A 15,810-nucleotide genomic window follows, 5' to 3' on the forward strand; every position below is an offset into this window, starting at 1 on the left:
ACCTTGCAAGATGAAGAGGGTGTTTACTGAACACATTTTTCTGTACAATTTCCCCTTATTTTCTCCTTTCTAAAAATATTTCAAGAGCAACACATATACTAAACATTTGGACAAGTTTCTTGCTTGAAAGTATACTTATGCAAAATAAGAACACCCCTCATTATCCATCAAGAGTTTGAAAATGTAAGTCTTCAGCACAGACACAGTGAGAAAACTGTCTAATATCTGAGAGAAGACAATTTCAGGACAGGAGTAATGAGCTGGTAGATTTGGTGATGGAGTGTGGAAATAATTAGTCTGTAATAGCTCATCACAAGGGAGCAGAATCATCCTCTGTATGAGAATGGGGCTGCTGGTGTTGGTACATGTTAAGGCTTGCAACAAAATAAAGTAGCAAAGCTGTGCTCCTTTCCTTCCTCCATCAGCTTTTTGGAGTTAGCCATGGTGCTGGGAAAGAAGAGAACAGGACACTAAAGTAGACTCTTGTACTGGGAAAAGAGGAAGATTATGAAGCGAATTTCCACTTGACAGAGACAACAGAGGCCATGTGCCAGGTCTGGCAAAGAGAATCAAGCCTAACTCTCTAATTTTTTCTTCCCTGTAGAAAGACACTCTTTAGAACACCTCTTTTGTTAATAACACAAAGTTTAATAGACTTCAACACAAAAGGAAGGACTATCTCAGGGACTTCTTTTATGGAACTGACAACATAAATGAGCTGTGTTTTTATTTTAAAAATGTAGTTTTATTTGACCTCTGGGGGAAAAAAGTAATAAATTATAACACGTGCTCAGACAATGCTTTATATTAAAACACAAAATAGGCACAAACAATCTGTATGTTAGCAGAATTCTAGCAAGAGACGTGATAACCTCATCTACACTATAATGCAGCTGAATTTTTTCTTAAATATAGTTAAGAGTAATTTGATAAAACAGGCATGGACTTTTAGAAAGTGACACCAACTGGTGACACCTCACATTTCATTTTATGAATCAGGAGGTACACATTAAGGTATTCTCAGAGGTGAATCAAAATGCAGGGCAGCTTTTAAAAGGCAAATATCAAGATTAATTTTGCATCTTCTAACCTGATTTTTTTTTAATTTTAATGCTATAATTTGAAGCCAAGCTTTCACTGACTTTTTTTTCCTGGGAAGAAGGCCAGCCTAATGAGTTCCCACCCTGCTCCTTCACTGCTTCCTCAGTTGTGCTAGCACAACTTTGCACGAGACTCTGACATGAACTAGGGCAGGTTAAAAATAACCTGGCCCACTAACAGTTCTATCTAACAACTGAGAGGTCAAAAAACCTGTGGCCTGAACAATTAAAACTGCAGTAAGGGGAAATGGATTTGATTAGGGGAGGTGTGCAGGAACGGCTCCTGCAAATGGTCTCCACTGCCAAAGTAAATATCTACATCCATTTTTAGAGCACAAGTAGCTTCCAAATTTTTAGCTTATTTAATGTAGAAAACGCATTCTAGGAGTCCTGCTGGCAGTCGCTCTCAAAGACAAAGCCAACAGTGAATCCTTCCCCCACTCTCCTCCAATACTTCCCAGAGGAGGTGCAGGCACCAGTATAAGAAAAATAAACCTACTGACAATAGACTTAATCTTCCTCATTTTTTAATACGCATAAACATGTACACGTGTTTGTACACACATTTCCTTAAGGGTAGGCCATGAATCTGAGAGGTCCAAAACTCCAATGAAATGCTATATGTACATACTCAAAGAAAGTGTTTAAATCATTACTGTAGGCTAAAGTGTCAAAATTGTGAACAAGTTCTTTAAAACATTTCTAAAATATCATTAGACTATACCAAGATACTGTTTTAAAAGGCAACTTTCCATCAAAAACTAAGGGTAGCCATGAAAGTTCATTAGGCAGGCACGGATAACCAACAACCTGCAAAAACACAAGTCCCTGGTACGCTATTTTAGTTCTTACAAAAGTGATGAACTAACAACTTGATACAAGACAGAGAGAAAATTTGAAATCATTACACAAAGCAGCAATAAACTTCTGATGAAACAACTGTATTAAAAGCACTAATTAGGACGTCCTTATCAAGGCAATTACGTTTCATTAACTGTAGAAGAGTGCCTTGAAGATGGACAGAAATCAGTACTACAGAAAATCATGGGGCAAATGCCCCATGTATTACTTCAAATGCAATTCATCTGTTCCACTGTTAAGCTTAATTGAGCCTTCCAATAGTCAATACTTCTTTGGATTAGCTTAAAACAACCAAAATCATATCACTGATAGGAAATTGGTAGTGAGCTTAAAGAGTGAGGACATTTACATTAACCTGGAAGTTTCAGACTAGCCTGGTCATCTTTCCAGAACAGTATTATAAAATAATAGAATATTCTGCTTGGAAGGGACCCACATGGATCATCAAGTTCAACTCTTAGCCCTGCACAGGACAGCCCAAAGGTGCCTCAGAGCATTGTCAAAACTATTCTGGAACTCTGGCAGACTTGGTGCTGTGACCACTTCCCTGGAAAGCCTCTTTCAGTGCCCAAGCACTCTTTTGGTGAAGCACCTTTTCCTAATATCCAACCTAAACCTCCCCTGACACAACTTCAGGCCATTCATTGGGTCCTATCACTGGTCACCAGAAAGAAAAGATCAGTGTCTGCCGCTCCTCTTTCTCTCAAGAAGATATTGTAGACTTCGATGAGGTCTCCCCTCAGTCTCCTTGTCAGGCTGGACAGAGCAAGTGACCTCAGCCATTCCTCACATGGCCATTATCTGTGAGTTACTCAAATAATGTTTTCCTCCTCTTTAATAACCACACTTCAAATGCCCAGGAAAGTTGTCTTATTTACAACACAGATCACACAGTAGGCACCACGTTATATTTCTCAGACAACTTCCCAAAAAGGCACATGACTTTGCACCACATTAGTTATCGAAGGGTGTGCAATCCACAGCACCCCCGGGTCTGCAAACAACTGGGCTATTACTGAGCGCTGCATTTGTTTCAGCAGCGAAGAAACAATGACCAAGATGAAAGTGCACCTGCACGTTGTAAAAAGCCACGGCGTAAAACAACTTCCCTCAAACCCAAACCTCAACAGCCAGCGCTGCCCTCCCTGCCAGGAGAAGGCACAAGCTCCGCCTAGGGAAGGGCAATACGGCCTGTGCCAGCCCGCCAGCAGCTCACACCGCCAAGCCGCGGCGGTGCCAGGCCGGGGGAGAAGCCGAGTCCCGAGGGCGCTGGAGCAGCTGCCGCTCCCGCCCGCCCGCCCCGCGTCCCGCCCCCCGCGCCGGGTGACCGCGGGGCCCTCGGGCTGCGGGCGCGGGTTCGGGAGAGGCCGCACGCCAGAGCCGCGGCGGGCGGGAAGGAGGCCGGGCCGGCAGCCTCGCGCTCGCCGCCAATGCCCGGGGCCGCGGCGGGCCCTGCACGGCCGGGACCGGGCGGAGCGAGCCTTGCCCGGGCCGCCCCCGCGGGCAGAGCCCTCCGGTGCCAGCGGGGCCCGCGGGCGGCCCGGGGGAACCCTCAAGGCGCGGGGTCCCCGCTCCGGGCCGCCAGGCCGCGCTCCGACCTAAGATGGCGCCGGTCTCGCCGGCGACAATTCCCCCGCGCCCGCCGCCGCCGAGCGCCGCGCCCGCCGCCCGGGGAGCGCGGCGGGGCGGGCCGGGAGCACGGGGCGGGCTGGCCTTACCGTGCTGCGATCGGAAGGGCCGCGGCGGGGCCGCCGCTCCCGTCCGCCCGGGCCGGCGGGGGATGGGGCAGCGCCGGCGGAGGCGCCTCGCTCACCTCACCGGGGCGCGGCGCCACCTCAGCGCCGCCGCCGCCGGGGGAGCGCGGGCGGGAGGCGGGGGCGGCCGCGGCCCCGCGCGCTGCCTGACGGGAACTGCGGGTCGGACACGCCGCGGCGCCCGAGATCGGGGCGGGGCCGCGGAGGGGCGGGGCCGGCGCCATGTGCCGGGCCTCACACCCTGCACAGCACCGCCATGTGCCGGCCTAGCACCGCGGCGTAAGACTGCTGTGTGCCGGCCTCATACCCCGGTGTAACACTGCCGTGTGCCAGCCTCACACCCCATACATCATCGCCGTGTGCTGGGCCTCACACCCCAGTACTGCATCGCCGCCATGTGCTGCCTCACAGCCTGATACTGCACCGCTGCTCTGTGCTGGGCCTCACGCTCTACTGCAGCACCATCACTATGGGCTGGCCTCACAGCCTGACGGCACATCACCACCGTGTGCTGGCCTCACAATCTGCTACTACAGTGCCACGTGTCAGCCTCACACCCTGGTACAGCATTGCCATCTGCCAGCCTCACATCCCAGTACCACCCAGGGACTACACCACCACGTGCCAGCAGCACACCTCGGTACAGCACCGCAGGAACACCGCAGGCCTCACACCGCAGTACCGCACTGCTGCCATGTGCCGGCCTCACACCCCAGGAAAGCACCACCACCACTACCACCACCACCACGTGAATGGCCTCACACACTGGTACCACATGGCCATGTGCTGGGCCTCATACCCTGGTACCACATCACTGCCACGTACCAGGCCTCACACTCCAGTCCAGCACTGCTGCCGAGTGCCGGCCTCACACCCAGCCCCACAGCAGGCCCAGCTCACCCTGCACTGCCCACCTGCTGCCTTGGTGGGGGCACACAGATTCAGTGCCATACTATTAAGGAGGCTATGAAACAGTGTCTATACGGGCTGAGGGATGAACAGATGGAAAGCAGAGCAGCCCTACCCAGAAGGACTTGGAGTGCTGGTGGATGAGAGGCTGAACATGACTTGGCAACGTGCGCTTGCAGCCCAGAGAGCAAACCGTGTCCTGGGCTGCATTAAAAGCAGTGTGGCCAGCAGGTCAAGAGAGGTGATTGTGCCCCTCTACTCCACTCTGGTGAGACCCTACCTGTAGTGCTGCATCCAGCTCTGGGGTCCTCAGCACAGGAAGGACACTGACCTGTTGGAGGGAGTCCAGAGGAGGCCACCAAGGTGATCAGAGGGATGGAGCACCTCTCCTGTGAGAAAAGAGTAAGAGAATTGAATTTGTTCAGCCTAGAAATAATTGTGGCCTTCCAGTACCGGAAGGGAATTCACAGGAAAGATGGGGCAAGACTATTTACAAGAACATGTAGATACAGGACAAGGGGGAATGGGTTAAAATTGAAAGAGTAGGTTTAGCCTAGATATTAGGAAAAAAATCTTTACTGTGAGAGTGGTGAGGCACTGGAACAAGTTGCCCAGGAAAGTTTAGTATGCTCCATCCATGAAGGTGTTCAAGGCCAGGCTGGATGGGCCTCTGAGCAACCTGGTCTAGTTGAAGGCTGGAACTAGCTGATCTTCAAGGTCCCCTTCCAACCCAAACTGTTCTATGATTCTATGAAACTTCCCTGCTCAGCCATCTAGGAGGCACTCCAGCAGTCACAGCTGCACCCCCCATACTCACAGTCACACCAGGTTTCCTTACTGGCTTGGCCTCAAGTTTCCCATAGGAGAGTCTCGGTCTCCTGATCCTTAAAAAAAATTTAATCATGGTGCAATAACTAAATAACAAAATAACAGCTCAAGCTAATGCCTCTGAGGAGGGATGCTTTTATCCCCTCGCAGTTCAAGTGCGTGAAAGTCTGGAGGTCGACAGCTCCTGCCACATCTCCAAATTCCCTCACTTGACCAGGCCACAGGTCCCTGGGCCCTTCATTGTGCCAAGAGTCAGAAGTTCATGGCCTCTTGCCTGGGCCTTCTGCCCCCTAGAGCTCAACCTGCAGCTGCACCCTGAGCTACCTGCACTGAGTGGATTCCTGCACAACGTACCTGGGCCACAGCAGCCCCAGGGCCCAGCCCTGTTCTCCCCAGTGGTGCCCCATGAGTTGCTGGTGCTGTGCAGGGCCTGCGGGCACAGCCCGGGCTGGGCAGCCAGGCTTTTCCCTCACCATGCAGTGGATCACCAGCACTTCCCCCCAGCTGTGTGGCCAAACAAAGCCAGGGACAGCTGTACCCAGAGTTAACATCAAATACAAACACTGGACAATATAACGCACAGTGTGCTGCTGGAATCACTGGAGCAAGAGCTACTAAACTGAGCACTGTGCAGACTGGAGGTTCATTGTGCACCTGTTTTCTTGTTTACCCTCTGGGTTAAATATCAGTCAAATACATGATTAACTGTCCTAAAGCTTTGCTGAGTAAAACATTCCCATTATTTTCAGTGGGACAGTGCAGAACAGCTGGACACGGCCTTACCTGGGTGTTGAAGCCACAGTTGCTGGAGGAAACAGCCCTGTAACATAGTGCTGCCAAGAGCCGTGGTTTCACTCCCCTCAGAATTTGCATATGAAAATCTCTGAACCAAAAAGTGACTAAGAAATTCAGTTTTTCTCATGCCTTTTTGTTCATAGTGCTGTCTCACCCTGGCCAACATCTAAGAATGCTCCCAAGTTTAGACGGTTTTTTTCTCAGTTTTGTTCTCCATTCTACCCTAATTTAAAAAAAAACAACACCAAAGTATGATTCTTCCTCTAGTAAAATATGAAAATATTTCTGGTGAATTCTGAAGATAAATAGTGGAGAAGTACCTAAACACATGTAATCTATATCTCGACGTTTTCAGCCCATGCTACTCACAACTTACTGTTATACTATCTACCATAGCTGCCTTCAGAAATATTCAATTTATTTTGTGTAAATTCTCTCTCAAATATAGATATTTTTTCAGATGAATAAGTGAAGTGTCCTCCTCCTTGTGAACTTAAGCTCTGAAGATGTAACTACTGTGCTTAGCCTGGAAAATATTCTGTTCCTTTTAACTAACATCTTTAGCCTTGAGATATTTCCAGAGTACTTTGGAACCTCAGAGAAGTGAAGAAAAAACCCAACATTAGTAATTAAATAATTGCTGCTTAGTGATTATGCCATTAAATAATTTGGTTATTACACTTTAGTAGTTAAACAATTACTATACTGTGCCCTTCTGCCAAAGAAGGAAGAAAAAAGAAGAAGAGAAAAAAATATTCTTGGTATTTGGCAGAAAATGGGGCAAAAGGATGGAAACCAGAGAGTGCAACTTATTTTAGACCCAAGTGACTGGGATATAGTACAGTTGCTTGAAAAACATATTTTCAACTACTAATTTACCTACTGAGAATTTGTTGCACGTTTTTATGTTCCTTCTAAAGCAAGATAAATAGAAAGACAGTATTCAGATTACAAGGTAAAACATTGAAAAAGTGTGAAATAACAAAAGTAAGATCAACTCTGCACACTGATTTTATTAAATTTGTGCATTCCAAAGGTGCACAATTGCCTACTGTTCTGCAGAACCCCTGTCTAAGTCCTTGGACAAATTGGTTTGAATATCATGATTTTGCACGATCCAACAAAGCCACAGAAGCAAGCCAGAGTTTACCGAGTGAGAATTAATAAGCATTCCTAACTGGGAAACACAAATTAATGAGGGAGAGTAAATAGTCCCCATAATACAAAAAACTTACTGAGAAAAGCACAAACATATGATACACTGTAAAGAGAAATGTAGCAGCAGCTGATTTGAGAGAACCATTGTATCTCCTGCAGGCATGCACTCTTGGCTAAGCAGTATAGCTAAGCCTGAAAGTTAACTAGTCTGAATTACTTCATCCTAGACCTACTGGCCTGTGACTTAATTACTAAAGAGACATTTCTTTCCCCCCAGAGAGTTATTGACAGCAATCTCATGAGTTTCTGGGGTTTTTGCCTCAAAAGCACAGTCTGTGCCAGTGAAATCAATTGATTGCAGCATCTCTCAATGGTCCAAACTGCTTCTATTGCTTGCTGTAGGTTAAAAAATACCTGAGGGAAGCACTACTGAACTACTGTGACAAATATACCTAATGATGATTTTTTCATTTACTTTTATTTTAAACTCTACCGAATGAATACTCCATGTTGTGTCTGGTCACTATTAGAACGTGATCTGGGAATCAGAGTGCAATTGTCTAGTTCTGATTTTACACATCAGTAGAAAACCTCTGACAGTGGGGAGGTCTTGCTCATTAGCACTGAAGTTATGGGTTTGTTTAATATTGTTTGTTATTCTTAGAGACACCGCACATAGAGCAAGTACCAACCCGTATGACTGTGCAATTGGAGCTGCTGCCAAAACTTTATCAGGATAGATATGTTCAGATGGGAAGCCCGTAACTATGAATGCACAAACAGATACTAAATGAACATCTGCAAAACAAACACTATTCAACACATGTGTGGTTTACTGAAGTATTCCATAAGGTATGCTTGTAAAATTGATTGCATTTAGTCTGCTGTGGTTTGTTGTTACAGTATCATACTTCAGGAATTTGGCACAAGTATAAACACTGAGGGGTGATCTAATCTGTTTATAACATTATTTCATAATGTTTGTTAGGCACATATAACATGTTTATAGTATCCTTATTGAGACAATATGAAAAGTCTCAAACATGCAACCCTGAAAAAAGCATAAGCTTCCAGTCTTTTAAACTTTAAAAGAAGCCTTTTGTAAACCCAACCCAAACCATACATTGTCTTTTTAATAACTTCCAACATATCATTCTGCAGAATAATAAAAAAATAGCACCTGGGAGAGCCAGTCTCATCAATGTGTATGTGTTTCTCCTGTCAACATTACTCAGACTCTCAGGTGAGAACACATTCTAAACTGCTTACAGTTACAAGAAATGTTTGACTTGGATGAGCTGTATCAGGGTGAAAGTGGCTACAGAGCCATCACAAATCCAGTTTGTTTATTTGGAAGCAAAAGAAAAATAATTCTTTAAAAAAATTAATTTCTAGAAGCCTTTCGTGGTGACATTAAGTTAAAATAAATTTAGTAGATTAACATAAAATAAATAAGCCTTGCAATAATTTAGTTTTTATTTAAGAAATTGATTTTAGAAAAATGGTCCTGTGTACATCGATTTGTCTGCTGTACTTGCTCAGTTCTCAGGCGAGGGACACAGGGCACGCACCTTGTCTGTTGGATTCATTTTTATCCTTCACGTTCGAAGAAATTCAATCCTAAACGTCTCCTACTGTGTGTAATCCACACAGTAAAGAAAATCCAAGCAAACAGCTACTTGATTTAGCCTTTGCATCCCCTTCTACTCAGTTAAGTAACTGAGTAGTAAGAACACTGTTCCACTGGGTTGATGCCAGACATTTTTATATTGGCAGAAACCTTAACTAGCACGAAAGGTGACACAATACCAACGCATCCCATGACCTGGAGACTCTTGCTGAAAAATGACGCTCCTGGGTAAAGTTTACAGTCATGTCTTATTGACAGCAACTGCCAGGTCATACTGACAACAGCTGCACTGCAAGAGTCCTACTGCTAGATTGGTTTCCCTCTCTCACAAGCCTTGTCAGAGAAAGGAAGGATGTTGTACATTATTTTGCCAAGATATTGTAGTTCATTAAAATATGGTGAACAGATACTCATTACCATGTGCCCTTGTTAACAGGAAGTGAAAATTCCTTCTATGATGCTTCCTTTTGTTGTGCTTTGTAAAAATTGAACTCATTATGCAAAATATTAGGCAATGTTCATCTAGGATCCCGCAGGCAAACCATGTTGCATTAGACAAAAAAAAAAAGAGGATAATTCCTTTAAAAACAAAACAAAAAAAGCCCAACCAACCAACCAACCAAAAAAAAAAGACCAAAAAAGTGAATCAAAACTTGTAGAAGTACAATGTTCCAATGCAGCTCTTAATTATTGCAGATAGTACTGGAAGTGATAAATTATCCATTTACTTTGAAATCATAAAATAACTCACATTGCCTCACACTGAGTTGCTCTTAGGAAGACTTTAAAAATGCCTGAAGAATAAACATAAAGACATATTAGCTTCTAAGCAGTATTTTCTCATAATCCAAAAAACCCAGACTAATAAGAATGCAATAAGGAAAGAAAATCTGTTAATATTCCTTTAGTAGGATGTTATTCAGAATTTCTGCTGAGGTATCAGCAGCTCTGGACCAGTCACTGTAAGGAGAGAGTGACACACTTTTAGATTGTTAGATTTCTTTATGTTCTTTAAAAAGTAATCATGTATTTGCCCTGCAGTTTCTGTTCAAAAAACTAGAACTGAAACTGATTTCTTGACACTGTCATCACATCTGTAAAACTTGTCCATGAATTCTGAGAAAGTCTGTGTCAATAACTGATTTTTGTTTATCAGATTGGCTGACAAAACAGAAAACAACAGGGATTGCTGTCTTATCCACTCTCCAAATAGTTACAGTCTGCAAAGGGAGAACTCTTGTTAGTCCTGGGCTCAGCACTTCCCATGGGTCTGATCTAATCACAGTTTTGCTGGGTATTTGGGGTGCTCTTCTCTCATTTACCTGTTCCACTTTAAGAATGTTAAATATCTGTCTGAACAGGGATTAAAAGCCTAGGGTGCCCCAGCTCCCAAGTTCCTGGTTTATATATCAGACTTGAGTCATTCTGGCTCAGCAAACACTGACATGGAACAAAACATGGATGTTTATTCCAAAACCCCTACTAAAAATGTCATCAAACAAGAGAGGGAACCAGGCACAGGTCTCCTGTGTCCAGAGCTTTCTCCCAGATGAGTGCACTGGGGGCTGGACTTCTGGATGAAAGGCAGCATCACTTCCAGTTTCATTTTCTTGCTCATGAGTCTAGTCAGTCATGTGCTAGGGGTCTGCATTCACATGGGTTTATGAAGTTTAGGAATCAGCAAAAGAAAATGTTGTTCTCTTAAGCATTATACTTATTTCAGATGACTGTGGTATCTTTGCCTTCCTTTGAATTGCTTTTTTTCCCCAGGTTCTACTGAGAACAGTCTCTAGAAGATTAGCATTTTCTCTTCAGTTTTAGAAAGTTCCTCTGTAGCATATGAAAGGTAACTGTAAAATAGTAGAACTATATCTTTTTTAAAACCTTGTTTAAAAAAATGATTGTGATGGTTTCTGTTGGGGGTTTTTTGGGTCATAAGTTTTCTGATCCACTGAATGCTATTTATGTAGTCTGAAACTGTCCAACAGGCTTCATATCTACATAGCTTTTTCCTTTTTGCCTCAATATTCAGCAGTCAACTTGTTTATCTTTCCTTCAGGCTCCTTCATGTTGGACATACAGTGGTCTGAGCAGGAATTATTGTACTTCTTCAAGAAAAGTTACAAAACAAAGTTGTAAGCAGCTTTGATAATATCAACTGGTTTAGAGTTGTTATTATCAAGGCTCTTCATCTTCTCCAGATTCTTGAATGTTTGGTCTTTGACTAAAATTTAGCCAGTTTACAGTTTCCTTGCCAAATTCCAAAGCAGAATATATGCTTCCTACCTGGACTACATGCATTTGATAGCCTAGAGTAGCTTGTACTTCCACCAAAATCCATCTGAATGCCATGGTCAAGTCATTGGTGTTAATATTGACTTAACTCTGAAGCAGACAAGGTAATCATTTTCTGTGAGACATCTAAGGTGTTCTAAAAAGCTTGACAGAAAATCATACTTTTCATGTAGAATGGAATTTCTTAGTTAGTCCTTTAGATTTGAATAGTAGTATAAGTAGGACGTTAAATCTGGTAGGAATGTCTATAAGAAATTATTTTTTAAATGTCATTTCTTAAAGATTAAACTTTCATTTGGCTTCTTAGAGGTATTTAGCTTAGTTTACTAAGGAAAGGAGATTTATGCAATCATAGCACATGTACCCTGTTAATAGGTTTTGAGCACAGAGGCCAATTTGAGAAAAATTTGATAAAATGGTAGATACTCCTTTAAAGTAATTAAAAGCTTCAAATTCCTGTAAAAGTAACTGCTGGGAAGAGAGTACCCAGGATGAGACTTAGAATGAAAAAACACTCTCTCCAGGAGAGAAATCTGAGAAATGCCACAACTGTGGCTTCCATCAGTTTGCAAGCAAAAGCCAAGTTTCATTTGTTGTGATTCTCACAGACCTGGGTGAACAAAGGGAAAGCACCTTTATTATCCCAGGAATTCCTGAACTCTGAGGGCAAGGATGGCCCAGGAGCAATCAGTCTGAGCTGCCTCCCAAAGCACAGCAAGAGTCCAAGTGACACTCAGTGTGTCATTCTTTTATGACATTTATTAGCTGGTTTTCCCAAACAGAATTATTCTGCTGACTTCTGTATTACTTTTCTGAGTCTCTAACTAGAACTTAAAAGTTTTGTTTTGGTTTTGCATTACACAGCATATGGAAGAGGGAGGGAAGGCAATTTCTGTGCTAACCTCACTTCAAGCTGAGTATCTTTGTTCTATTTCCTTTTTCTCAACATGCTGTAATGCTCCATTTCCTCTCAACATGCCCTATTATTATCATCCCTGTTTCCAGGGTTGCATAAGTGCATAAAACTAGTAAAAACATCCTTTAATTTCTCTCTGCAAATTCTGTGTCTGGCCAATGTTACTTTTCATCCCAGCTAGAGTAAAGAGAATAGTTGAGTGTTGTAGACTCACAAGTGGAGCAATGGTAGCAATGGAGACCAGCACAGCATCAGAGCCTGCAGCAATAAAGGATTACAGAGCTGAATCTTAAACAGCAGTTACAGGAAAACAAAGTCGGACAGATGCTTTTTTGGCCTTTGAGTGATGATTTACAGAGAGAAACTGGAATTTCATATGACAATGCAATTAATAGTATTGCTTTGGTACCAGCTGAAAATTCTTGTGGCCTGGGACAACGGAAATGCCCTCTGGTGTTAAAAAAAGCTAAAAATTACCTCTTCGTTACATGAACAAGCAATATTAAATCACAAATAACATTATGGCAATAAAATCCATACTAACAAAAAATACAAGTGAGCAGAGACTGCACAGAATTCTTTCAGGGCTCTTGATCGTAACATTCTCCATCCCACATATTTATAACAAATGTTTTTTTATGTGCCTGCAGCAGACATTTGCAGGGTGATTTCCTTAATTATGCTACTATATTAGCACAAATCTATGTGCAGTAAAAAAATATCTTTCCTAGACCTTAAGTATCTATCAACACACTGAAGCCCTAAACAATTTGTGGTTTGCAGTTAATTTCATTGTCACAAACAAAACATGTCAGACTAGTAGTTTTCTCTGGTGTCCCACTCCTAGTCTATGGTTTCCTGGGGAATCATTAACAATGAATCTGTCAACTGCTCTGCTTCTGTTTTGACAGGTGGAGTACAAATATTAAACTCCTGCAACAAACAAGATACCTATGTGAATTTGACATAATTTAAAAAATCTGTATTTCTGCACGTTTTCTAAACTACCTTTACTACAAGCCAGAATTACTCACCAAGTCTGTCAGTCCCCAAAATCAATGTCTTAAAAGGCCATGTACAAATCAGTGAAAAACAGCTCATCAGTTTGATGGTTCAAGACAGGCTAATACTTTACTTTTCAGGAAAGAGAAGTGTGAAGGGATAAATATGAAGCAACGGTACTGAGAGGCAGCCTTCTGTTCAGAGCTAGGGAAGGCTTGCTGGCATTGACAAAGAGTTAATTTTTAAATAAAATAGCCTTTGCAGAAGTTGATCAAGTGGAATTGACTTTCAGATTTAACACCACACCTTGCTTCTATCAATATATGCTGTGTGGACTAAAGCTGCAACTTTCAGTTTGGAAAATCTCAATTAGCTACAAAATACCAATACCCTGACAAAATATATAAAAAATGCACCTGTGAAAAATTAGGCATTAATTATAAACAGTCTCTAGTGGTTTAAGCTGCAGGACTGCTCTTGAACTGCAGTAGCAAAGTGCTCACTGGGGAAACTTGTGATATAATTTTAGAGCAGTTTCTCAGATGAGTTTTCTATTTCAACAGCTCATTGAAAACAATTTGCAGGAGCAGCCACGTTCATTCACATTGTTAACCACCTAATCATCTATAAGAGGGGAAGAGATACTCTTCTTGTGGAACCATATAGTCATCTAATTCTTTTAGGGTATTTTCAATTGGGTATTATTTTGGAGAGGAATAAAATATACCCACCTAATAAACTTATCATTTTAAACATCAGAAACCAGATATTCTTGTGCCCATTAACAGAACAGCTTCCCCACCACACAGAAATACAATATTTGCTGACTTGAAGAAAAGATATTTGATTTTACCCATTTCTACTGTATCATATTAAAATTCGATGTATTTAGGTTAGAATGGTTTCTGCAGTGTCTTTACCCAGATATTTATTGTTTTGGTTGCATTTCTTACTAATTTTAGAGGATACCAAGAAAAGGACAACGGATGACAAATTAAAATCCTGTTAGAAGAGGAGTGAAGCAACTAAATTAAGCAACGAGAAATTAAGGCAGATGCAGAACAACAATATTTGTGATGATGTCGGTCTTGCTATGATTTTCTCCTGTTAACTATTCCATATAGATTTAGGACACAGCATCTTCAGGATTTTTCATGGTGAAGAAACCCATTTATTTGGTACTCTTTCTGGGTAACTACTCTTTTCATCAGTCCTTAAGAAGCCAATCATCCATATGTAGCATATTGCAACTTAATTCCATTTCCTAATTCCCAGTAGTTGCAATCAATGCTAAGAACACCCTGCACCTTATTTCCATGTTTTTATGAGAAGCAAGATCTTAATTAGACTTCATGCTCACAGTTTGAAAAACACCTTAATTCTTTTACCATTTTCAAGGAAACCACCTCTCCAATGCAAACATTATGTTTGATTTCTGATTGCTTGTCAGACATTCTCATAAGGTATAGTGAGAAAGTGGATATTATGAGAATTTTAAGGAATACTCTGAAATAAGTCTCCTTTTTGACTAGTGGAAGGATTAGATGCTGTCCTGGCTGTGTAGCTGTTACCTAGACACACCTCAACTTGTGGCTGAAGAATATGGTGAGGAAGAAGGGCCTCAGTTAATGAGGAAAAAAGCTTTAAGAAGCAACTTCGATGTGCTTTGTATCTGTAGTATTCAAGATCCAGAAAAATAGGAAGTGACTTTTTTCACTAGTGTTCATGTATAATGATTTAAGAAGACTCTATTGAGATCTTGAGAATAACTCTTGCAGACCTATGACTGCTTTAGGAACTCAATTCCATCTGTATGCCCTACTAAGGTCTCTTTTCTACAGGTACATCGTATATTTTACAATACAATGCAGCATGCAACAAAGGCACATTGCTAATAATCCCATTCCCATTAAATATTTAGGAATCTGTCATATTTCATAATTGGAACATAGAAGTAACAAATTAGAACAACTCCATGCTGCTGAAAATGACTAATTAAGTATTAAAAGCTGTGAGAAGAAGCCATTGCTTGAAAACAAAATCCCCAAGGGGAGAGAAAAGATGCAGTTACAATAACTTGGACATGTGTTTTCTGCTTGATTTCTTGCTTTCCTGTTGCAGTATTAAGGCAAGAGCAGAAATTCCTGGATATTAAAGTATATGTAATATGGAAATAAATAATTTGATCTCTCTCATCTATAAAATTGAAATATTAACTGCATATATAGGCTCAGGGCAGTTCTTGTAAGAACTGGAAAATCTTAGTTTGTAGTGCTGCCCCTTAAGTTTTGCACTGAGTCAGACCCTGACACAAATCACAGCAGCTCTAATGCTACTCCAGCTGAAGCAATGGATACAACTCCTTGGCTCTGTAGCTGTTACCACATCATGAGACTGGAACTATTCATGAAAAATTGGAAAGTACCAGCAAGGAGAGTTAGAACCCCAGCAGGCTCTGACAAAGAAATTGTTTGAGCTTCCCTCAGCTCTCAGACAGTTCTTAAAGGTTTAGCCAGAGGTCCTGACAAGCAGTACAGGGGTCCAAAGCTGTTGGGCAGCACC

At 42.4% G+C, this 15,810-nt stretch overlaps 1 protein-coding gene across 3 annotated transcripts in view; it reads right to left on the reverse strand.

Moving 5' to 3' along the window:
• Positions 1-3,793, reverse strand: part of ZNF280D (zinc finger protein 280D) — a 36,421-nt gene extending 32,628 nt beyond the window's left edge. The window contains exon 1 of one of the 3 annotated variants that reach the window (XM_039390050.1): positions 3,775-3,793. The gene's annotated coding sequence lies outside the window, so the exon portion shown is untranslated. Of the gene's footprint in view, positions 1-2; positions 3,180-3,679; positions 3,742-3,774 lie in introns of those variants that run through there. The other 2 variants (XM_039390049.1, XM_039390051.1) reach the window with 2 other exon arrangements.
• Positions 3,794-15,810: the final 12,017 nt, after the last annotated feature.

Source organism: Pipra filicauda, unplaced genomic scaffold (genome assembly GCF_003945595.2).
Source record: "Pipra filicauda isolate LSUMZ 115617 unplaced genomic scaffold, ASM394559v2 scaffold7_size6619720_pilon, whole genome shotgun sequence".
NCBI classification, from domain to species: Eukaryota; Metazoa; Chordata; class Aves; order Passeriformes; family Pipridae; genus Pipra; species Pipra filicauda.